Here is a 19,841-nt window from a genome sequence, read left to right on the forward strand (position 1 = left end):
AGTATGCATGTATACAGATATTTGAGTATACTTAGAATTTAATATGTTTATCTACACTACATACTTATACTGTATACTGTATATAAGGGTTGTGATCGATGTGGTAAAAATATTGCATCACAATCTGAAAAACACATTGTTTTTACAATACTTTGGCTTTAAACTATAATATTTTTGGCATACTGTATATAGAAAAATGCATCAGTAGCAACAGATTCTTAAAGATATATTCTCTAATAAAACAGGACTAATTTTGATGTTTGCAAAAAATGCACAGTGTGTATATATATATGTGTATTTTAGCGAATATTGAATTATGAATAAAATTCATTGTAATAAGTACATGTAATAAAGACATTTGATTAGTAGTCTTAAACATACATATTACACAATACACTACTGAGATTATATACATTATATACAAGTATTCACACGGTTTGTCATATAGTCATTATACTTCTTCCCTTTCTCTTCCTCCTCTTCTCTATCTTCAGAATGCATCACTGTGCTTATGTCTCTGTGTAGCTGGAAGAACATGCAGTAAAGGCGTTAAATCAATGCACAATGCAACGCGCTGTTCACATTTTAACGATAAGCCTTTCAAAAGCGCCCTCAGAATGCTGGCTTCATTTTAAAACAGAAAATCATATGGCGAGCCGAAAAAGCAGCATCACTTTGATTATACATTCTCCTCTCTAACTTCTGTCAAGTAGAGCGGAATTTCAAATGAGAGGACCGGGTGAAATCTGCATGATGTATTCCGGATCTAATGAGTGCTAAAGTAGATTGCAGGCACAGGACATATGCAGTATTCCTGCGAATATCCCCACTCCAGCACACTAGCATAATTTGGCCTGATGTGCCGGCGCTGCTTCCTCCATTCAGGCGCACCCACAGGATTCACCCATCCAAAATCGCCCACTGGGGTTAAAAAAAGAGGGAGAGAGAAAGAGAGAGAGCTAGAGAGAGAGATGAGAAAAGAGCAGCGGCCTTCTCCACCGGGGCTAGCTGGTTCTCCCCCCCTACACAAACACACTCTGCAGGGGACGGCCACGCACCACTACCGGGGGGCATCTCTGAGCGTACGCCTCGTAGGTGCTGTGTAGACAAGCAATTATTCAAAGCACAATCCAGAAAACTTGCATAATGCCCAGCGCTCCCACACCGTGAGTCACTAAATTATATAAACTGGATAGGGGGGTATTCTGCCGCTCGGAAAATAGTTTCCGACCAAAAAATCAGAGCCGCGCTGTGCGGCGATGACACAAAAATTGATGGTTTGTGTGGAGAATGATTGGTGTTTGTGTGCTGCTATATTCTCTCATCACCACTCACTTACCTCCTGCAACAGTGGAGGAAAAAAAAAAAAAAAAAAAACTTTAAGATTTAAAATATAAAGTATTTAATGTTTTAAAACTTAAAAACAAACAAAGATGACATAAAAGATTTATAGATAAAAATGGAAGAAACAAAATGAAAAAAAAAAAAAATAAAATAAAAAAAAAAACAGGAATATTGCACCCCCCTCCTCCTCCTCTTTCTCCTTCTGGCAGGTTAATTCCTCACACCCTTCTTTCAGATCTGATGTAGTGTCTGACATCGCATTACATCCTGATGTAGATCCCATCAAAACAAAGCCACGTGGTGGGCCGGAAGTGGGAAGTGGTGGGTGTTGTTTGAGTTGGCAACAATTCCCATTGTCCCATGCATGTGCACATGTTAAAAAAAAAAAATAAATAAATAAATAAATAAAACAAATAAATGAATAAATGGATAAAAAAGCATTTGAAAGCAATTACTCTATGCCATTATTCTCCATTCTTATCCCAACAAATAATTTAGCGCCTAAGCAGGTCACATAAATTGTTAAGTATTCAATTATAAGTTATTATTGCTCCCATAACTAATTTCCAATGCAAATGTCATTACCCTCATTATTGTTTCTGCAGCCTGAGAGAGTCATCAATATTTTAACAGAGAGAGCAACAAGTTCAGAGAGAGAGAGAGAGAGAGAGGGAGAGAGGGAGAGAAAAAAGGGAATCAACAAAACAAACTATAATGCCTAGCTATTTCAATTACCCATCATTATCTCCCTCCTCCCGTCGATTGCCATTTTCCCTCTACAATCAACGTCTCACACACCAATCTCCATCAGCCTGGGATTAAAGCATACTTGATGTTTGGCAACAAAGCGGCTGTATCGCTCTGTTAGCGTGGTGATCACACTTGAAGACCAGGGCATTCTCTCTCTCTCTCTCTCTCTCTCTCTCTCTCTCTCTCTCTCTTTCTCTCTTTCTCTCACACACACACACACACACACACTCTCCCTTATACAAACACACACATATCGGTGGAGAGGTCTCCTCTCTAGAAATCCCCTTTGCTTTATAGGTCAGCCTTAGTTCCATCTACAGTCAGCTCCAACAATTCAGTATAACATACAACCCCCCCTTTAACCCTTTAAACACACACACACACACACACACACTCATACACTCACACACTCATACACTCACACCTCACCTCCTCTTCACTCTGTTCTGCTTCAGCCACGGGCCACCCCCTCAACACCCCCAGCCCCTCCTCACTCCATCCTCTCACCCCCATCCCCACAACCCCTCCCCCCTACAGACCACCGGCCCGAATATCGATTCGATTGGAACATCCAGCAACTCACCCCAGTGTGCTTCACGCTCGAGAGGAGGAAGAGCTACCAGGCGCTTGCGTTAGCGTAAGAGCGTGAGAGTGAGCGGCTCCATGTACTCACACTCGCGCACTCTCGCACTTAAGGAAAGAGATCATTTCAAAAAGCGAGGCAAGAAGAAACAAAAAAAGAGAGGAGGGGGGGAGTGAGAGCTGAGCTGAGCTGAGCAGAGAGAGAGAGGGGTGCGCACAAGATACAAGAGAGCGAGCGCGAGAGCAGGAGAAAGAGAGAATAAGAGAGAGAGAGAGAATATAAAAGAGAGAGAGAGAGAGAAAGAAATGGAAAGATGGGGAGGGGAGTAGGGGAGCAATATGAGAGAGAAAGTGTGGAGAGTGGTGGAGAGAGAGAGGGAGAAATGCAGTGAGTGAGATATAGAGGAGGATAGAGGGAATGAGGGAGAGAGAATGATAAAGAAAGAGAAAGAGAGGGAGAAAGAGAGAGAGAGAGAGAGAGAGAGAGATGGGGAGGGTAGTGGGGGAGCGAGATGAAAGAGGAAAAAAAGAAGAGAGAGAAACAGAGAGTGAGAGAGAGAGAGAGAGATGGGAAATTAATAATCCCAGAGACAAGTCCCCTCTATGTTATTCATCAGCCTGCCTCTTTCGAAGCTGCGGCGGAGCTGAGATATGCAGATGGGAGGGGCCAGCGGCACACTCCATTGGTTCGCTCGGCTCATTCCTGTACATCGCAGCCAATCCCCTCGTTTTTTTCTTTTTTTTTTCTTTCCTTCCCTTTTCTTTTCTGCCTTGAGGTACAAACATACAGTAGCTGCTCGGCGGCTTTGCGAGAGGCGAGAGAAGAGAGGGGAAGGAAGACAAATGAGGGGATGAGAGAGGTTGAGAGAAGAAGAGAGAGTGAGAGTGAGAGCGAGAGAGAGAGAAAGAGAGAGAGAGAGAGAGAGAGAAGGGGAAAGTGAGGAGGGGAGGGGGTGGAAAAGATGAGAAGAATGAGCGAGAGAATCAGCGAGGCAAGCCGCTGTATAAGAAATAAGCGCTCACGGGCTCAGCGGCGCCGGGTCCGGTTAATGCACTATTAACTTTATTTGAGCTGACTTCTCATTTGATCCGCTGCGATGGGGTCAGTGAATGGTGAGCAATTTCCCCCGCCCAAATCACGCCGTAATGAAATTGCTGCCCATTTCCCAAACCTATAATAATAAAAAAAAAAGAGAGAGAAAAGAAAAAAAAAACAAACAACACACAAGCGAAATAATGCAGGTGATGTTGGCTGGTTGCCCTCGCTGTCAGACATTACAGGCAATTCCTTGCCTCCATTTTCCATGTTACAATGAATACATTTCACAGCTCGCTTGCTCCAAAGTGTGGGTGGCACACCATAACATCCTACACCGCGCGAGAGAATATCTAACACTTGAGCCACTCTCTCTTTTTCTCTCTCTCTCTCTCTCTCTCATTCGCTCTCTCTCTCTCTCTTTCTCTCTCTCGTGCTGTGGCGCGACGCGGCACTGCAGCCAAGAGGAGCCCATCTCCAAAGCGCCACACTCCGCCGAGCTCATCAATTATTGACGCCACGCTCCGGCCCCGCAAACTCTCATGCATTAAATGTAGTTTCGTGTTGCGGGGCGCCGGCCCGCTCGCCGCAAAGAAAGACAGACTCCCTTCCAGATATCTATCAGCAAAACAACATACACTCCTCCTCCACCGCCTCCACCGCCTCCCATTAAATCACACATACCACTCAAATGTCATCTATATGTGTAGCAATGTAAACACGGCCCCATGGGAACAGCGCATGTGAGTGTGGGTGCATGCCAGCCAGCCAGCATATGCTCGTTATGTTTACAGATCTGCTAGAATGTGAATTTCCAGAATTTCATGTTTTTTTTTACGTGCAGGTGGGAAAAATTCTATCATATCAAAAACATATGACTATACTATATGACACATTTTATGTATAATAAAAAAGAAAAGATGTCTGAGTTAGTTTGCTACACTTGTTAACAGACAGTAGAGCTCACTATAGCCGCAGGATGTAGAGTGCAGAGTAAAGACTGAGCTCACAAAAGGACTTGGGTCTGCCATTAACTATCATCGAGTAATCCAGCTCAGAAAAAAACAAACAAACAAAAACAAAAAACTGTATCAGTAAGCATTGAAGCTGAACTGCTGCAATACATACTTGTTTTAACCTGGCTAATAGTTGCAATCATGTCAAAATATAAGTCTTCTGATCCAAAAGATCTCCGGTTTGAATCCCGATTATGCTGCTTGCCCTCAAAAGGCAAGATGCTGAGAATAAGCACAATTGGACTTGCACTCTCTGGGTGGGTAGTAGATGCAGTAGATGGTGCTCTTTCCCCTCATCACTCCTAGGGTGATGTCGATCAGCACAAGGCTGCGTCTGTGAGCTGATGTGTCAGAACAGAGTCACTGCGCTTTCCTCCGAATGCTCGGCAATGCTGCATCAGCAGCAGTTCAAAAAGAGGTGGTGGTTGACTTGACATGTGTTGGCATAGCAAAAATTGAGTAGAAAAAAATTCTAAATAATACAAAAAATAATAATAAATAAGTCTTCTACAGGGTTCTGTAGGGTCTGCTATGATGTTAAAAATGCTCAGTGTATGACTGCATGGTATTGGAAAAAAATGCAATATATATATATATTTTTTTTTACTGCAGTTAATATTGCGATATTAAAAAATACAGACAATTTACCAGGTTCAATGATCAAAGTCAATGATCAAACATGTCATAATTTTACCAATTGATATGAATAATATATAAAATAAAATGAAGGCTATTTGGTAGATATAACCTGACTTTAGTCGATATGGCATGAAATAAGTATAGTGTGTAATATAGTGCTTTCCTTTTGTATCAAGGAGCAAAAAAAAGCCTTACATTATATTGTACATACTTTGATGTGACTGTTTCAGATGCCCACATTGCTGTACTAATGCTATGTATGGAACTATGTATTGTGCAGCCCTTGTATGGTGTTCAATACATATTTATAAACTGCAGTTTTGACAGAAAAATACATTTATTCTACTTAATGTACGCAACTGTGAAAAAGTGTCAAAAATAAATGAAAGTATTCAGTATTTATATTTTTTTCGGTTTTAGTGTTGGTCATCACTGGTATTCTCTCACACAGCGCGAGAATAAGTTCACAGCAGGTGAAGTCCCCATCGCACAACAACACCAGCGTGGAGAGCATCCCTACATCCTTACCTCGGTGTCACCGATACACAGCTGATTGGTGCATTGTTTACCATGCAGATGAGTTTACCCCCGTTTCAGAGCAGAACCAGGGCTGCTCCTTTCACCGCTTTAAACACTCCATAATCATTTCCCGCTCTGGCACGGGCTTCAGAGGGAGCCGCGGAAAGAAGACGGCAGCCGCGGGGGGGCTCTGAATAGTGGGTGGGTGGGTGTCGTGATAAGGGAGGTGTCGTGCAAAAAAAACTTGGAGATAGAGAGCCGGGGAGCGCGCAGAGGCCAATCCTGGCTCGTTATAATCAGCTAATTAAGCACTTCAGTCAGGCCTGCAAACATGGTCACATTTTCCCTTTGTAATCAAATGCATTATTCGAGGTAAAAAATAGAAGAAGATGGAAGGGGAGAGGGAAAGAAAAAAAAACGCAAGCGAAGGAAGGGAAGGGATCACGATGCAGACGTCTCCAGCTCACAATGATGGAGAATAAGAGAGAAAGAGAGAGAGAGAGAGAGAGAGAGAGAGAGAGAGAAAACGAGGAGAAAGGAACGTATGTGGGGGAACACAGGGATGTGACGTGGATTTTACCTCTTTTTTCCATTATTTGAGTCCAGATTTGGAAATCGATACACTGTGAATGCAAACACAAGCTGTCGAGCTGATCTGGGGGGATAACGCGAGACTGGAAGCAGTGCAGTGGCGGTGACTGCGCCAGAGAAACAGACGGTAATTACCATTGCCCTCTCTCTCACACCTTCAGCACGCACACACACACACACACACACAGGAAATGGAAAATGGGCTTGGACAACAGCGAGCCACCTAGCCTCGCCGCCTCATTCCCGACCAATTCAAACTAATCTGCTCCTTGGTTTCAGAGGCAAATCAACAAACATTCATACCGCCGAATCCTCCGCGCGACATACGGGGAAGAGAGCTCGCGGGGAGAAAACGGAGCAGTGGGAGCCCATTGAAAGTGATTGTCTCATTCAGCCAAGACACAGGCAGAGGCCTTTATCCAAACCAGGTTTGAAGCTCATCCAGAACTTTTTACCACATCACAAACATTCAGTAGCAGCCTGGCTCGCGCTAATCACAGGGTAAATACACGCTTGTGTCCATCGCGCGCAGCCGATAACAAGCAGTAGGCCAGAAGAAGGTGGCGTAATTAGCGGTGGCCAGAGCTGTGCTATATTCCGTTTCGGAGAAAGAAAGAGAACAAAAGAAAAAAAAAACGTACAGGGCTGCCAGACACAAAAAGAAATTATAATGATCAGTTAAATATTATAAATAAATATTATTGTATTATATCATACAGTATCTACAGCTCTGAAAAAAAAATAAGAGATCACTTAAAAAGTATTATTATATTTTTTTATTTTACCAAATTAAAAACCTCTGAAATATAATCAAGAGGAAGATCACAAGCCATCAAACCAAACTGAACTGCTTGAATTTTTACAACAGGAGTAAAGGCATGAAGTTATCCAAAAGCATTGTGTAAGACTGGTGGAGGAGAACATGATGCCAAGATGCATGAAAACTGTGATTACTCCACTAAATATTGGTTTCTGAACTCTTAAAACTTTATGAATATGAACTTGTTTTCTTGTTGGAAGAAACCTGTTTTCTTTGCTCTAAATGACAATATTTTTATATTTGGAATTTGAGAGAAAAGTTATTATTATTATTTTTTTTAATGTCAGGGATTACGCAACAAAGTTTGACCTCAACTTCTACTGTAATCTGTGATCTAGTCTCGATCTGACCCAGCTATCAAATATACTTCTATTTGATTGAGCTAAACTGCTGATAAGGCACAGTTTAATCTGATATATAGACCAGATAATATACTACTATGATCAAATGCTGTCTCTGCTGCTTCATGCTTTCCATGTTTACACACTAATAACATGGTGGTCATACTGTAGAAATCTTTAAATTGAATGGAATCTACTTGAAAGGTGCCTAGAAATTCCCATCCCTACATATATAGTGTTACCTACTGTATATAATATATTAATGTATAAATATTATAATTTGGCACACACTGGGCAGCGCTGCTCTATCAGTGGTTTAATATAAACCGGTTATATTTACATTAATATAGTCCTATTCGTTGTCTTTGTAGCAGTGTTGGCCCATATAATGTCTCAGAAGATCACAACAACATGCTGTGAATACCGCAGTCGTAATTATTATTATTTATCTAATCAATCACAGACATTTGGCAGCACACGAGCACAGTCCCAGGTGATTTCACCGAATGCTGTGTCTTACAAGTCACAGATATTTATATCTGAGCTTTATTTATTTCATTATATCTCAGGTTGCCATATGGTTGAAGTTATATAAGGAAAACACGGAGCAGGCTTGAGAACACACTATTTTCTAACTGCAAATTGCATGTGGTGAATAGTGAATGTTGCCAGTGCAACTAGAACAGTTTTCATATGGTCGCTGTCCAATGAAAAACAAGTATCTCCAAAACGGCTTAACTTTACAGGAGAGAGAGAAAAAAACGTATAAACTCTTAAAGAAAGTAAATGTAAAAAGAGATTATTTCAGGTCATTTTGAAAGGTTTCTATTGGTCCATTCATCAAGATATTTAGGTGATCAAAGTGTAAGGAACGTTTTTTTTTTTTGTTCAAATTATGTAGTAACTAAACTAACTAAAAATCGACAAAAATTGACATATTTTTTTTTTACATTGGACAGTGATGACATATTCTGTAACAAAAAAATAAAGTTTAATAGAAAAAAAAAACTTGTAATTTTGCTAGTGTTGACCCACGCCCTTGACTGGGCAGAAAAGAAAAAAAGAGGGGGAGCGAACTCAAAAGAGTATTTGGGGTGGAGTTCGGGCAGCTTCGCTGTAAAGTGTGAAGCCCCCCCTCACATGAAGAGAAACATGAGAAAAAAATAAAAAATTAAAGAAGGAGGAAGATGGGGAGGAGGGTGGTGCGAGATTGTTCAATGAGCATATAGAGAGGAAGTGACGATTTAAATAGGGAAGGAAGTGGGAGGAGTGAGGGCGTGGATCAACTCCCAAAACGTAGTTATTGATACATAACTCCACGTTATAAAAGAGATTAAAAAAAACTTTATACATTTAAAAAAATCTTTTAATCTGAAAAATGCATGTTCTTCAATCTTGCATCATCACATAGTGTACAAAAATACACTTATTATAAATAAATATTATTGTATTATATTATACAGTAAATACAGCTCTGAAAAAAATAAGAGATCACTTTTTTTTTTAATTTTACCAAATTGAAAAAAATATAATCAAGATGAAGATGAATGGATTTGATGGATCACAAGCCATCAAATCAAGCTGAACTGCTCGAATTTATGCACCAGGAGTGAGTGGCATAAAGTGTGTAAGACTGGTGGAGGAGAACATGATGCCAAGATGCTGTAAAAAGAAAACTGTGATAAAAAAAAAAAATAAACATTGATTTCTGAACTCTTAAAGCTTTATGAATATGATCTTGTTTTCTTTGCGTTATTTGAGGTCTGAAAAAATGCTCTAAATCACATAGTGTACAAAAATAAGTTCTTTATGGAAGAAGATGAATGGATAAATGGATGGTTCTTTTTTGTTTTACCGCATCACTCAAAAACCCCTCTGTAGCACCTTTTTTTTTTTTTTTTTTTTTTAAGAAAGTGTGTATCTCTAATAGCTAAGAATTTTTTTTTTATTAAAGCACAATCCTGCCTTAGTATTAACATTCCCCTCATGTCCAGAAAAGATCGTAATTCTCTAAGCTTTGATTTGGTATGTAAAGCGCAAGATGATGACTGGGGTTGATATATATATATTTTTTTTTTTTTTTCTTCTTCGCTTGGCCTCTCTTCCATCTCAGCAGGCTTGAGAAGATCCAATAGCTTTTATTTTCTGTCATTAAATTCAATGATAGAATTAAGGATAAGCGCGGCCAGGGTAGTACATCAATAGAAAATCAATTATGCTGTCAGAGTTTAGATGTATGGCCTGCAATTTTTCATCTGTAGTGGAGAGGAGGAAAAAAAATAATAAATGCACCAAATTTCTTTTTTTTTTTTTGCAGCACACGCAAGTTTAATCTCGTATTTTGATCAGATTTCCGAAAGCTGTTTATCCAGTTCGGTTCGACGGCATTCATATTTCTGACAAGCGTATCATACAATTCTGAGATAAACAAAATAAACACTGGGACGACTGCGGCTCATACATTTAAAGCGCTTTCCTAAGGCCATCTCTTTTCTTTCGTCACTCCGGCTCTCTGGTGCTAAACGCTCTGGTCCGGCTCTGCTCTCGCTCCTCTGAGAGAACACAGGGCCTTCTTCCTTCATCTTCGGCATGGTGGCACCAGAGCATGCCAGAGCGTGCCAGAGCACAGGCGCTTTAATTGCGCTGATTAAGCGAACGTATTGAGAATTCCCCGCTCCCTTGTCACGTTGACACTCGAGAGTGTCTCTGGAGCGCCATTGGCTGCAGTGTGAAGGACTGCTCAAGTCCTCTTTAAAATAATTTGAGGGTGAAGTTCTGACCTCTAGTACCTCAAGAACCCTTTCAATCTAGTGCCGTGAGAGCAGCGCAAACAATATCAGGCTGGAGGCGTTCATCTCTGCTCCCAATCATGGCTGCTGGTTCTGCAGTGCTGCTTGCTCCCCTTAGTCAATGTACAGAGACCTGGGGTCAGACTAGCCCAACACAGCGGCTCAAAATCTGGCTAGTGGAGCCTGCAGGGCTTGTAGAGGGGCTGGGCAGCATTGATAAAGAAAGACGCATCAGTATCTAGCCTGTAGCCAGTATCTTCATGCACTAGCCTGTACACCACCAACGCCACCACTATGTCCACACGAGCCTGGGTCCGCGCTGACGTGTCTGAAATGCTTTCAAACTAAACTATTTGAGAAAGCATTTGAGAGTGCGGTTGGCACCCCCACCTTCCTCTATCTGCTCCCTGTTGGAGCTGTAATTGACTTTATGCTCCACTCCCGATATCTTCGACATAGCTGATGGGAGCTCTCAGCGGAGGCTAGAGATATGTCATACAATCCAATCTCCTGCTCGGCTCCGATCGCATCGACAATTTAATTAAAGGCAACAATGAACACTTTATTTAATGGCTCTGCCCATCCCCCCGCCATCGCCCTCGCCGCCACTTTGCAGCACCTTCCAGCGAGCATCTGAACCCCCGCACAAGATCTGAACCCACAGCCCAGGATCTCTCTCCCCTTTCACATACTGCCTCCTTTTTTTCAAACATTCTCCCTTTCTTTCCATCCGTCCAAAAAAAACCCAAAAGAGAATCACTGGGCCGAAACTGCGTTATTGTTTTTTTTCTTCCAACTGCAACTTCAATACAAAAGGCTGGGTATTGGCAGGTCTCCTGGAGTACGATATGTATCCAAATACAGGAGTCACAACGCAATATACAATGGCAAAATTAACTCAAATACCCGAGCTGAAGTTCGGGAGCTAGCTCGCAGCTGTTCTGCCGTGTTTGATGTAGCGCCACAGGCTGTTGTGAATATTGGATTTCTGGCGTTAGTGGACTTTCACCAAAGGCTGGAGCTCACGCATGTATGGAAGGGGGAAAAAAAGAGGAAAAACTGAACTGTTCTGAAATTCACAGTCAAAAAAAAAAAAAAAAAAGCATGAATTTGTATCAGCAGAACTGCACTAAAACTCTATATATATATACGTACAACCAGTTTACAAAACAGGGTTACAGGTCAGAATCCTTTAGTAACATATAGAGACCTTTTAAAGTATAGATACTCATGAACACACATTTAAGTGTACTCTTCATTAAGTTAACCCTTCGAGGTCCAAAATAACACAGATATAACACAGTTATCTGAGTTCTTTAACCCCCTATGACATTTAAGAACCCTTGTAGACCACTGTTGCCCACTGAGGCAACAAATTCATTCATAGTGTGGGAGAGGTCTAGTGTGAAGTTTCCACAAATTTAGTGATGGTTTAGAGGAGAGACATGTCTGTCATCTGCTGGTGTTGATCCACTGTGTTTTATTATCAAGTCCAAAGTCAGTGCAGTTTTGTTTTCCCACAAAATCTTACCCTTGCTGACAACTTTTATGGAGATGTGGATTTCATTTTCCAGCAGGACTTGGCACACTGATCACACTGCCAAAAGCACCAATCGGTTTTATATAATATTCAACATTTCTGAGATAGTGACTTTTGGGTTTTTAATTGGTTGTAAGTCACAATCATAAACAATAAAATGCTTAAAATAAATAAAAGCTTAAAATAGATCACTTTGTGTATTTGTCAACTGAATTACTGAAGTAAAGTAACTTTTCAATAATATTTAATGTTTTTAAGAAACACTAGTATTAAGAAAAGTAAATGTCCAGTGTTTGGTACCCATACATAATATTAATTTTGATATATATTTATATTTCAGTGCTATATTTGCTATATTACATTAGAGGTTTGGTTTTAGACTGGCGGTAGTAATGAAATACTTAATACTCGTTTGCAATTTTGACTACTGTATCTCAGATTTACTAGATTAAATTGGGCACATAATTAACATAATCCTTTCAATTGTAATTAAAATCTTTTTTTTCTATGGGTAGCAAAATGAACTATTTATTTTTAGAGATTTTAAGTATTTATAGAAGGGAAACAGGTAAAAACTGTTTATGTTAAAACGCTCTGAAATATAAGTGGAATTGTTTTTTTTTTTGTATTCCAGTGAAGCAATGCATTTCGTAATGCGCGCAAACACACAAAAACACACACACACACAATATCTGTCCCCTACCCCCCAGGCCTAGCCTGATCTTCCACTATTTAATAACAGAGAAGCCCACTTTGATCAAATTAGTCTGACAAAGATCAATAGAGAGGGCTACATAGTTGGGGGCTCTTGCAGAGCTCCAGTAGGCCATACAATAATGTGCATGCACGGAGTAATATCTGTTTCTTGGGCAGCAAGATTATCCCTTAGTGAATCTGTCACTTCTCATTTCAGTTAACACACTGTTGAGTAGGGCTCATCACATCCTGAGAGAAAAAAAAAAAAAAAACAGAGAGAATATGATCCGGCCCAGCTGACTACAAAACAAACCGGAGGCCTGTCTGCCCCGGACCCGAAGAGCAGGCAATCAGACGAGCCGATTCGAAGCCTGGCGCTGCAAAACATAGTGGTGTTCAGCCCTGTGGTCACCATTTCAGAAAGTGGGGTAATGCAGTATATAAACAAGTGGCTTTTATTCCAGGGCCGCTGAAGAGAAATACAATGGCGCTCCAGGTCCTCTGCTTTTGTGTCAAAGGGGGGATGGGGGTTAACTGGCTTTTGAGCAATGTGGGCACACGGGTCCGTGTCATTTTGAAGGGGTTGCAGTTCACTCGATATCTATCATCTAAGGCTGTCCTCTCCGAAGATGCGGATCAGCGCACAGTATATTTGATTTGACAGGGTCAGGAGGTGGTGCCTTGAGACATTAATAAACTCGCCAAGTCCTCAAGTCTGCAGACTCACTTGACCCAAGCGCTCCCCTACTGATCCAAACAAACCCACCGACGAAATGAAAGTCCAGCACTCTCGGAGCCACAGTTGCACTGTTGCACAGTCTCGCACTGACGGCTGCACCAGTCTAAAACCTTAGACATAGCTAAAAAAAAAAAAAAACGCAGAGCTGGGATGCTACTGCTGGTTAGATTAGTTATGGTGTAACAAATGGAATAGTATAATGCAATAATAATAATATAATGGAAGCATTATATACATACACATATCAGGTTTACTAAAAGAGTGCATTTATACATAAATCGTTTGGTCCAAATATCAGATTTTGGTGTGAAACGAAATAGTAGATGTTTTAAAAAAGTCCATGACCACATTCTAGAGGGATATGTGTTACAAATATGAAAGGACCTACACCACTACTTTAACAATCTAATCCAGTTTAAAATTTCCAGCAAACACATCCAGCCCACTTCTGTAGCATTATTGCTTTATTAGTGCTACGTAATAGTGAATCTCAAAAAAAATAAATATCATCATTTGAAAAGTTGCTTTATTTCAATAATTCAGTTCAAAATGTATTTTATTGTTGATGAATGTGGCTTACAGCCAATAAAAAAAAACAAAAATCAGTGTCTCAGAGGATTAGAATATTGTTTAAAACCAATTGGAACTTTTTTGCAGTGTGGGCAGTGTGCCAAATCCTGCTGGAAAATGAAATCTCCAACTTCATAAATGTTGTCAGTAGCAGAGGGAAGCATGAAGTGCTGTAAGATTTTGTGGGAAAACAAAACTGCACTAACTTTAGACTTGATAATAAAACACAGTGGATCAACACCAGCAGATATCAGACATGTCTCTCCTCTAAACCATCACTGATCATCAGTAAATTTTACATATTATCATTTTTAAATCGAGGGACCAGAGTCTGGAGGAAGAGTGGAGAGACACACAGTCCACAAGACTTTAAGCTGCTTGAGGTCTAGTTGTTTTGGTGCATTTGATAAGTTACAATGCCAAACCAAAACTAACCCCATCAAATGTTTATAGAGTGACAAAAACGAACATAGAAGTTGGGTTCTATCACCTTGATCTAGAAAAAAATATCACTACTATATACTCACTACTTACTCAGACAACAAATCAAAATGTATTTGAACAATATGTTACTACATATGTCAACACAGTCTAAATCCACAGCATGACAATGCTAGGGAAATGTAGTTGTAGCTTTAATGTAGTTGTAGTCTTAAAAAAGAGTAAAAAAAAAAGACCAAAGTGAGAATTCTCCACATTACTTAAGGTGCCCAATGTTCTTTTAGCTCGTATGGTGGCAGGTTGGAAGTGAAATTGCCCAGAAAATCGTCCCAATTTTGAAAAATTGAATCTTATCAGTTTAATCCACACCAGCCCATCTAAGCGATTGCTCGGCAAGTCCCATTTCAAAGAGATGAGAGTAAGGTGGAATCGGTCACTCTGGGACTGCGGTAAGACATGCCTGCTGGCCATACACACACATATCCATAATAACCCTCACCTCCGACAGCCCGGCAGTGTTCTGCTCTTCCTGACGACCATGTTCTTTTAGTGTGAGTGTGTGTGCGCGCGTGTACACGTGTGTTTTATAAAAATATATAAGATAAGACTGCAATTTCACTGGGGAAGGTAGGGTGCGCTTATTATGTGCTGTTTGCTTATTCATACATTTGTATGTGCGAGTATGAGTGTGTGTCTGTGTGTGTCACGTTAATTAAAGAAGGGATGAGAGAGATATCAAGTGGTGGTGGAGGGAGGGAGGGAGGGTGGAAGAGAGGAGAGAGCGAGACAGAGAGAGAGAGAGAGAGAGAGAGAGAGAGAGAGAAAGACGGAGAGATATTATGTGAAACTCTCTGGGAGTTTCTTCTTCCAAGCAACTGCAATATGACCAAAGGGACTGTGCTAACCCACTTTTAGCATCGAACTACGGGGCTTAGCTTCAAATAAAGGGAGTCCAGGACTAATGCTGTTAAAACTCAGCACTGGGAGCTGAGGGCTGCATAGACTAATCGACTACCTGACAAGTCAACCACGACTTTCACTATTCACCATAGTGAGCAGCTGTCGACAAGTGAGAGGAGGAAAAAAACAGTAGCGATTCACTTTTTGAGCCAGGATACACAATCCTATAATCACCCTGCTGTACAATGCTCTAAAGGCAAAGTATTTCCACATAGAGAGAGTTTGAATATGTGTAATTATGTACCTACTGATGATATAATACCTACTTAGAATTAAATCAAAAAAGATTTATTTTTTTCCTTTAGTGCCATTTGTAGTGCATGACGATACTTTGCGTTGGATGTTTGAACTTTTTTTTTGTTTTTTGGATTTGGTGCATCATAAGTTTTGTCACGCTAAGGATGGTTTGCTAAGCTAAACTCTCTAAGACACCCTCCAATCTGACTTTTCTAAATTTACTGCTTCATTACTCCACATGGTGGCGCTATAAATAAATGAATAGGGTAAAACTGTGGTGAGAAATATTGGTTGTGACATTCTGTTAAACTGGCACCAATAAATCTAAAATCCAATTCATGTTATTTGCTTATTAAGGAACATTTAATCATCTTCAGTGACAGAGAGTATCGTTAAGAATTGCCCTCTCATTTCCCACCCCTAATATATATATATATATATATATATATATATATATATATATATATATATATATATATATATATATATATATATACAGATCTGGAAAAAAAATAAGAGACCACTTTAAAATGATAAGTTGATTTTTTTTTTTTTTTTTGATTTTTAAAAATCTCTGGAATATAATAAAGAGGAAGATGGATGATCACAAGCCATCAAACCACCAAACTGAACTGCTTGAATTTTTGCACCAGGAGTAAAGCAGCATAAAGTTATCCAAAAGCAGTGTGTAAGACTGGTGGAGGAGAACATGATGCATGAAAACTGTAATTAAAAACCAGGGTTATTCCACCAAATATTGATTGTAAGAGTCTTTCATGACAAAGTTCTGCCAGGAAACATGCTACTTTTGCTGCCTGCAGGTGCTGACGTTATACGTTTTTCTCGTTTTTTCTCATTATCCTCCCCACCGTTACCAGGGTGCTCCCCCTGCATTTCATGTATGGCAGACTTGGCGAGACCTAGGTTGACGACAGGACTTCTGCCAAAGACTTGAACATACAATTCTGTTCTGTAGCAAATTTTTCAAGATAAACTAAAGAAAATAAAAATAAATAATTTTTGTCTCTAGACTACTGATAGAACTACTAGTCTTTCAACCCCTACTCTGAGCAGCATTGAGAACGCTGTGTTTTGGCTGCAGTGATGGAGCACAGTGGAATTGAGGCCCGGATCAGCAGTATTACAGTTATAAGAAAGGAGGGGAGATGTAATGGGTATAAAAAGCCCTCAAGCACTGGGCTCTAGAGCAGTCGAACAGTCCGCACACAAAACTGTAGGTCCTCTATTAAGAGCACAATGCAGCAGCAGCAGCAGCAGCAAGAAGAAAAAGAAGAGATTTTAAATATTTGAACACTATAGGCGGAATCTAAAATAGGGCACTGTGATATAAAAAGGTGTTTATGTTTGCAGAAGAAAGTGCGGGGGGGGGGGGGGGGCATTAGCAGCAGAGAGAGAAAACCTGGTGAACTTTCACTGGCAGGCCTCCTCAGCCCTGTAAACAATGCACTCTGGCAGCATCTGCTGGAGCTGGGGGAAATTACACACACACACACACACACTACACACACACACACCCTATATATATATATATATATATATATATATATATATATATATATATATATATATATATTCAGTTCGGTCCAGTTAGAGAAAAATACGCCAGGCTGAGGTCCGGACCGTCGCCATTTTTAACTTGTGTTTTGATTCAGTGTTATATACTGTATACTGAAGAAGCCTAGTACTTCTGTTAGTGTTTTATGTCATCAACAACTGAAAGACAAAACACATAGTATAAATAGGCCCGCTGTCACAATAATTACATTATCAACCTATCATAAAAAAATGGAAACACCCTGAACTTATCGAGTCTATTAATGTAAATATGTATGTTCACTCTGTTTAAAAATGCTATATTTATTCTATTTCATTTTATTTATATTAGATTTAGGCCTGCCTGTCATGATAATAATTACATGAATGACAAATCATACAATATATGAAGAAATGTTTGCTGAACTTGGCCAAAATATCAGCTTAAAAAAAAAAAAAAACAGCAGTTTATTTTATTTAATATTATTGCTGTATCAGACTTAATTATGCTGTGGGTAAAACTGATGGGGGACTTTTCCCATGCTTTTTGTCCCCTGAGGGTTGCCGTAGTTTTGAGGCAGGGTTGTTTTGGGAGTAGAGAGAGCGCGCCTGCGAGGGAGGAGTTCTGATCAGGTGGAGTAAAGTGGAATATTTTGCACTCTTGTCTCGGTTGTTTCTCTTTAATTCCTCCTAAAGTAACACCGCTCTGTTACATTACTGTTAATATGTTTTATAAAGGTAGTATCTTAATTTATTTTTCTGGTGCGCACCATCTGTATTCTCATCTTTCCTCGCTTTATTCTCCGACTGCTGCTTCTCACCGCCTGCTTCTCCTGTGTGGCTCCGCGCTGTCGCATCTGCACAGATCTGATTGGCTGAGGAGAGAGTTTGGTGATTTTACAGCACACGTGATTGGTCTGTGAGTTTACTGCGCTGTAAAGGGTCCAGATCCAGATCCGCGGTCCGCCTATTAGTGACCCCTGCACTATACTATACTACTATACACTGCAGATACTGCAACCCAAAATAAAAAAACACATAAAAAACACTGTGCAGGGTACAGCATGCCATGATTTAGCGACACGGATGCAAAACGAACACAGCAAAGCATCTTCAGCGTCTGATAATTGAATAATAATCTAATTTGTATTTCCAGGCCGTTCCGTGGCAAACCGGCGAGGATTTTCGACTTTTTTTTCCAGATAAAGACAATTATCTCTGTTTCCTTTAATGTATTAATTTTCGGCGGGCGCCATTATGTGGGAACAGATAGGGTGAAGCCATGATTAAAATAGCAACCTGTGTTGGGCTTGCAGCTTTGAAATGGCTGGTCCTATCAGGGAGAATGCACATGGGGAGCGTCCCTCTCCATCCCGCTAAATCCCCGGTGCTTAGCATATTGTATGCCCATGGCTGGTAAATTAGTCACATCTGAAATAGCCTAATTAACAGATAGGAGCTTAACCTACTTATCAGAGCAAGGCACTTGGATTTTCTTTCCCCCTTTTCCTGTTTTTTTTTAAGGAGGGTTAGAGAGTTTGGAGGAGTGTCTGCTGCGTGTTAGAGGTGTCACGATACGCATATTAATGTACACTTTTGTTTTTTCCAAAAATGCATGGGTTGTGATACACACTGAATACACTCACATTAACACATTAAGGGCACCAGGGCTGCAACTAATGATTATTTTGGTAGTCGACTAATCTGACAACTATTTTTTCGATTAGTCGATTAGTCAATGATTATTTCTGCCATCTCTAAAAAACAATAGAAACTGCAGAACATGAGATTTTAATGGCATTTAAATGTCTGAATGTTGTTTAAACGTGGAAAGTACTGATATTTAGTGATTAAATATGTAATCTGTTGTGTTTGGGCACTTTTGGGGACACAGACTAAGTTGAGTGTAAATCTCCCATCTCCCATTGCGCTTCTGTCCCCAGTACTTTGTGTAATAGAGTGCTGTTTTAATTAACGATTATTCATCAATGAAATATGAAGTCGAGAAATTTAAATAATCGACATTGTCGATTATATCGACTAATCGTTACAGCCCTATCAGATACACTGATATAAACTGGGATGGTTTAAATTGTTCCTTTAAAAACTTTCCAAAATGTTCCTAAAACAACAAACATGAAATAAAGATGGAGCCAAAGAAAAAAAGAAAAAAAAGTAAATAATAATAATAATAATAATAATAATAATAATAATAATAATAATAATAATAATAATAATAATAATAAACATTTTACTGTGAATTTAAAAATCTTTTTTTTAGATACACTTTGACTATGGACACTATGGATTTTCTTTCTAAACTAAAAAAAGTGTACAAAAAACATTAATTTAGTTGTAGCAACTTTGAATTTATATTTGTAGAACGCTAGTTTGTTTTGCAAAGAGATAAAAAATATATTAAAAAAATGCTCAATCTAGTTTAATAACTATATAAAACTATTATAATTTTTTCATGGATTTAAACTGATTTAGGCAGCATGAGTGGGGTACAGTGTATGCTGTGGGGCTAAACTGTTGTAGGCTGAATTGGGGGGCGGGGCTAAATATCTTAATGCTGAATAGGGGTGGCTGAACCTTTTTGCTGTATCAGTAGGGCTAAACTGCTGTAGGCTGAGTGGGAGGGGCTAAACTGATAGAGACTGTGTGGGTGGGGATA

At 39.8% G+C, this 19,841-nt stretch overlaps 1 protein-coding gene across 12 annotated transcripts in view; it reads right to left on the reverse strand.

Annotated features, from left to right (window-relative positions):
• Positions 1 to 19,841, reverse strand: part of rbfox1 (RNA binding fox-1 homolog 1) — a 463,109-nt gene that overhangs the window by 131,912 nt on the left and 311,356 nt on the right. Inside the window, exon 1 of one of the 12 annotated variants that reach the window (XM_049467922.1) lies at positions 2,678 to 3,260. The exons of the other annotated variants lie outside the window; for them this stretch is intronic. The gene's annotated coding sequence lies outside the window, so the exon portion shown is untranslated. Of the gene's footprint in view, positions 1 to 2,677; positions 3,261 to 19,841 lie in introns of those variants that run through there. 12 annotated transcript variants of the gene reach the window in all.

This window comes from Astyanax mexicanus, chromosome 19, assembly GCF_023375975.1.
Source record: "Astyanax mexicanus isolate ESR-SI-001 chromosome 19, AstMex3_surface, whole genome shotgun sequence".
NCBI lineage: Eukaryota > Metazoa > Chordata > Actinopteri > Characiformes > Acestrorhamphidae > Astyanax > Astyanax mexicanus.